This window comes from Chrysochloris asiatica, unplaced genomic scaffold, assembly GCF_000296735.1.
Source record: "Chrysochloris asiatica unplaced genomic scaffold, ChrAsi1.0 scaffold00502, whole genome shotgun sequence".
NCBI lineage: Eukaryota > Metazoa > Chordata > Mammalia > Afrosoricida > Chrysochloridae > Chrysochloris > Chrysochloris asiatica.
This window is the reverse complement of record NW_006409020.1, coordinates 206,796-213,250: the sequence shown is the minus strand read 5'-3', so window position 1 is coordinate 213,250 and position 6,455 is coordinate 206,796. Positions and strand designations below refer to the sequence as shown.

General features: G+C 36.0%; 1 pseudogene; it reads right to left on the bottom strand.

The window, feature by feature from the left end:
• Positions 1–1,710: 1,710 nt before the first annotated feature.
• Positions 1,711–2,774, bottom strand: LOC102828649 (annotated as a pseudogene).
• Between the last annotated feature and the right edge of the window lie 3,681 nt (positions 2,775–6,455).

Sequence of the window (6,455 nt, the reverse complement as noted above, 5' to 3'; positions counted from 1 at the left end):
TCTGATTTCATGATGTTTGTTAATAAGTCTGAAGCAAAATAAAACAGAAAAATTGAATGAATTTTTAAATACTTAACATTTTGGTAATATGTAAATAATTATTCCTTAGTTTCCCCTTCTCTTTCCTTCCTTCGCCAAATATTTTTGGATAGATTTCATATATAATGTTTGTCAGTTTTATACTACAACAAAAATAACATATATTGCTGTATTTGGGGGAATTAGCAAGCTTACACATGATTTTTAAATGTAGAATTTTTTTTTTTCTAAAAATATTTTAATGAAAAAGTTCTTTCTGTAAACATTTGGACACTACAAATGGAACATTTAAATCCATTACAGATCACACCTCTTAAATCTTAAAAATTCAGAAAACAAAATTGTAAAGGTGATTTAAGTATTCAAATAGGCTAATAATTCTTAATTATCCCTCTACATTAGTATGTCTATTTCACTACCTTGTGACATCAATTATTGGAACTTGAGATGGTCAGTAGAAATGTTTCCATCTATAACTAGTTAATATGCCACAGACTATAAAACCAAGCTCAGTTCATTGATTTAGTCCCTTAACAAATCACATGTAGTACCTACTACACATTCTTTTACCACACACAACAACAACAACAAACACATTCTTTTAGTATGAGTGTAATTTGAGTTTTCTAAATTACAAAAAAATAAAATAAAATTGAAGCAGTAGCCTACAACAAGCTTAATTATCCATTAAAACTTGCCTATTCCCCTCCCCCACCATATATACAACTTTTTACCTTTGCTTTATTTTGCTATCAGCTTAAGGATTTAGACATCAGACTCTTCAGAAATCACTGTGGAACTACATTCATATAAAATCATTTTATTACATAAAGAGGAGATGGACAGTAGAAAACACCTTCTAAAGAAAATTTTTCCTGAGTCAATTTGCTTCACTAAAATGTCATTGAAAGGTCTTATCCAACACTTCATTTTTTGGTGGTGTGAAGAAATTTTGTTCAGATTTTAATAAAGCCAACCATTTTCTGAGACTAAATTCTGTCAGAAACTAATAACATATGTAGGATGATGGTTTATCAATTAGAAACTAGTTTGTATTTTAAGCACCTGTCCCCTAAATAGTAAATGTTTTCAAAAAGTAAATATAAGTCTAAATTTTTAACATGCCCTTTTAGACAGCATAAACAGCCCCTATGAAAAGAAACTGTTAACATGAATGATGTTTTTATACAATGGGGATTGATTGGCAGGTTCATTCGTTTGCTATAAGCCACTCTTCTTAAACTTCCTTTCACCCAATTTGAAATTATCCTTTTTCCCTTAACAAAACTGAATTCACCCTAAAGATATGATTGTGATTGTATCACAATCATCAAAAGTTACAAAAGCAAAGTTGAACACAGGGGAAACAAAGAAGGGTCCCATAACTTAAAAAAAAAAAAAAAAAAAAAAAACAGTTATGGTTCATAATGTTAAAAGATGGTTCCAACTTTTCAGCTGATGCATTTTGCCAATGCATCTATAGGAGAGAGATGAATTAAATTTTAAAATGTCATATACATTAAATGTGGAGGTAAACAAATGATGTCATCAGGTTTTACTGTTAAGCTACAAACCTAACCCAGCCAGAAATCTTCCTATATAAGATGGTAGGAAAGACATACCTCATTTAGCCAAGTAGGGTTCCTCATTCAACCCCTTTCGGCTGAATTTTTAGAATCTTCTGTTACCGTAGCCACCACTTCCAGGACCAGACCCATAACCCCCACTATAAGGGCTGCCCGAGCTTCTTCCACCAAAACTGCACCCCCCATCATGGGTCCATAATTTGATTGCTGTTGTCCACTTTAATTTCCCAAATCATTATAGTTCCCACCACCGCCATAATTACCACCGCCAAAATTTCCTCCTTCATTGTAACCATCATATCCTCCACCACCGCTACTGTATCCATCATCTTGGTTTCCATATCCTGGTCCACCACCACCATAGCCCCCTCTACTACTATAACCAGGACCACCTCCATAGTTGCCACCATCACCTCTAAATCCATTATATCTGCCATCACTTCCACCATAACTACCTCTGCTGCCACCACCTCCACCATAGCCTTCTCTTCCACCAAAGTTTCCACCACGACCAAAGTTTCCTCCACCAACTCCAAAGTTCCTTCCACGGCCCATAAAGTTGCCAGATCCACCTCCACGACCTTTCTGTGATCCAGCGGACTGCATCTTTTGCTTAGAAAGGGCCTTTTTCACTTCACAATTATGCCCATTAATAGTGTGGTATTTCTGAACAACAATTTTATCATCTGTATCACAATCATCAAAAGTTACAAAAGCAAATCCTCTCTTTTTTCCACTCTGCCTGTCTTCAATAACTTCTATGGTTTTAATCTTGCCATACTTTTCAAAGTAGTTTCTCAAATTATATTCTTCTGTGTCTTCTTTAATGCCACCAAGGAACATTTTCTTCACTGTTAGATGGGCATGAGGCTTTACAGAATCCTCTCTAGAAACAGCTCTCTTTGGTTCCACTACACACCCATCAACTTTGTGTGGTCGGGCACACATTGCTGCATACATCTCTTCGACACAAGAGTGAGTCACAAAACCAAAGCCCCTGGAACATTTTGTCTGGAGATCTTTCATCACCACACAATCTGTGAGTGTGCCCTACTTCTCAAAATGTTCTCTTAAGCTATCATCTGTAGTTTCAAAGCTCAGACCACCAATAAACAACTGCTCTAGTTCCTTTAGATCATGGCCCTCCATTTTGAGACCAGACTCACCTCTAGCAACTTGAGTTCAATATTAGGATTCATTTCTAAGAGTCTTTTTATACATCGTCAAACTTGGTCCAGATAAAAATAGTATTTAATTCCAATTTACAGGGATCCCATGTATCTCAGAGTAGAATTGTGCTTCATAGATTTCCAATTTTTGCAAGTTGATCACCAGGCCTTTGTACTGAAGCATCTCTGGGTAGACTTTATTGCCCATTCTTTCAGTTATTCTGTTTGCACTACTCAATCCAACCCATTGCCATTGAGTCCATACCAATTCACAGCAACCCTACTGGGCATCACAAAGTCTCCAGGACTTTTATGGTAGCTGTTACATCTTCCTTTTGGGACAGGTGGTGGGTTTGAAAGACTGACTGCTGGTTTATAACCAAGTTGTACAAACCTGATTTAGATGACTTCATTTAATTGTTGTTGTTGTTAGGTGTTGTCTGGTCAGTACTGAATCATAGCAACATTATGAACTACAGAAAGAAGCATTACCCAGTCCTGTGCCAATCTAGCGATAGTTGCTGTGCTTGAGTCCATTGCTTTGTCATTCCATTGTCACTATGCCAATCCATGTCATTGGGGGTCTTCTTATTTACTTTGCTAAGAAAGATGTCCTTCTCTAGGGACTAATTCCTTCTGAGAATATATTTGAAGTATGAAGACAAAGTCTGGTTATCCTGGATTCTAAGGGGAAAATTCTGGTTGAACTTCTTCAAACAGAGATTTGTTTGTACTTCTAGCAGTCCATGATACTTTTCGTATTCTCCTCCAGCACCATAACTAAAATGCATCAATTCTTTTAAGGTCTTCCTTATTCGTTGTCTAACTTTTGCATGCATATGAGGCTACTTAAAATACTGTGGCTTGGGTTAGGGAAACCTTAGTCCTTAAACTGACATCTTTGCTCTCGATTTTTTATTTCTTTACACTGAGGTACAACTCATATCAAAGGCTGTGATCTTTAATCTTCAACAGGAAGTATTTTATGTCATCTTCCCTTTCAACAAGCAAAGTTGTATCATCTGTATTTGGCAAGTTGTTAAAGAGTTTTACCTCTAATCCTGATGCCATGTTCTTCTTCATATAATCATATAATTATTCTATGTGTTCAGCATACACATTGAATAATGGTGAAAGAATACAACTGTGATGCACACCTGTCTTAATTTAACACTATTCAATGTTGCTTTCTTATGGAAAAAGTGCCTCTTGGTTTTTGTACAGGTTTCTAATGAGTAGATTTAAGTGTCCCAGAATACTCACTCTTTGCAACGTTGTCCATAACTTGCCAAAATCTGAACGCTTGAAGGTCTTTGCACAACCAATAAAGCACCAGTAAATATCTTTCTGGTATTCTCTACTTTTAGCCAAGATCTGTCTAAATAGCACTGATATCCCTCATTCCACATCTTCATCTGAATTCTCTTGAACCTCTGACAGTTTCCTGTCAGTGTACTCTTGCAGCCATTTTGAATTATCTTTATTTTGTTTATTAATTTAATATCAAAGATGTTTAATACACTGCAATAAAATAAGCGCCTTCAAAAAGTTCACGGAATAGATGTCAATGTTAGATAAACCCCTTCCATATATCCTCTAGCTCCATACCCCATGCCTCAAAATCAAACAAGAGAATCTGGAACAACAAAAGAAATTCTTCCAATCTTGAATTTCAGTGAGGGGCCCTTTACCAATAACAAGAACACAATTTCCTATATGATCTAATAGGAAATTAAAACACAGAAGCCAAAAAGTCCACAAGATTTCAATATTAAAGTTACTTGGTTCATATTCAAAGTTAAAATAACTCCAACTTTTATGTTGTTGTTGTTGTTATGTGCCGTGGAGTCGGTTCCAACTCATAGCGGCCCTGTACAGGGTTTCTGAGGCTGTGAATCTTTACAGGAGCAGAAAGCCTCATCTTTCTTCTGCGGAATAGCTGGTAATTTCGAACTGCTGACCATGAGGTTCACAGCCCGATTTGTAACCACTACGCTACCACAGCTCCTTTTATAGCTATACATATTGTTTTAAAGCAAATTAATATATTTTAAATTTTCATACATACAGTCTCAAAGTTTCTTTGGGTGAGGTATATGAACATTGTCTAGTGAAAAATTTTCAGTGTTTCAAACCAACAAATTCACAGCATCCATTGAATTTTCACCCACTTAAAGACACAGTATTTTCCTATACTAACTAACAAAATGGAAATCCAGGCCCAAGAGACTTGCATTGATTTTCTGCATCACCAATTTGTAGAAGTCCTCTTGCCACTGTTTTGGAAAGACCACTTGCCTACACTTGGGACCAGGAAGGGACCAGGACTCTAGGGGTCTGGCCCTTGGGTATTTGTTTGAATTATCTTTAGCAAATTTTATTTGCATGAACTATTAAATCACAAGCTTAGCTGGATATTCTAATCTTAGATTTTATACTGTTTTATAGTGAGCAATAATGTCAACATGCATTCCTTTAGTCATTCTGTATTTTATAATTAGATAACATGGCACAATTAATCAAGACCTGTTTACTTAGAAACCATTGGATGAACCACTAGACTTAGTTTTGTAGAACTGTGATTTGTAATCTATTATCTGCTAACACATAAGATAAGGCCAGATGAATCTCTATTGTATATATTGTAGAAATATAAGACACATGGAAGACATTTTGTCTGATCTTTAAACAAACATAGTAGTTATGCTTTTTGTTTTGTTTTGTTTTCTGGACTATATGGTTAGTTTCCCCTTATAGTTAGATTTCTTGATGTGGCATTTTAGGTTAAGCACAGGACCACTAGTCAAAAGATCAATGATCCAAATCCACCAGTCTCTCTTTGAAATTCAAGTGGTATAGCTATGAGTCAGAACTGACTCAACATCACTTGATTCCAACAACAACAAAAAAGTAGCTTAAGCCCCATATGTGTGGACCAAGACTAGAAAACTAGTATATTTTACAAATATTTATTTTGAGTAAATTTTCCTTAAACCTTCTAAATATTCTTCTGATGAGTGTATTGTAATCATCCCTTCACTCCCTGCACTCCTGAGTACATTGGCCCTGTGCATTGTTGCAAAGTGATTTTCCCAAAAGTGCTACCAAGGTTCTGACACTTCCCTGGTAAGCACATTAATTGCATCCAACCCAAAAAGAGCTGGAGTTCTCATTCCATCTTTCAGGTTCTTCTGGCCTTATCATAAGTACCTATGGGTGATGGACCCTTGACAATTGCCACCTCATAAAGCAAGTTGAGCAAGAAATCTGCAAGGCTATGGCATGTGCACATTTTTTGAAATTATATTTCCTGTTTTAATAAAAATAAAACTGTTCATCACAGGATATGAGCTTTGGAAGGGTACATCTTCACAAACAGAAGTAGAAGGAAGATGGACTGCATGGAGTCTTGAGAGAGCAGAGCTATGGCCCCAACTTTTTTTCTTTGTCCTCATAATGAATGACAGAGTATTGTTTTATTAGCCAATGCTAGCATTTAGGCCAGTTGACAGACACATGCTCAAGATGGTTTTAGAGGAAAATGATGCAGCATTTTGATCTATCTATGAGAAAGAAAAGAATCTGAGCCAAATTCTCCTATGGCCTTCAATTTAATGAAACATTCTGTGCATTAAACAGGAAAAGGTATCTGTTTTGGAAT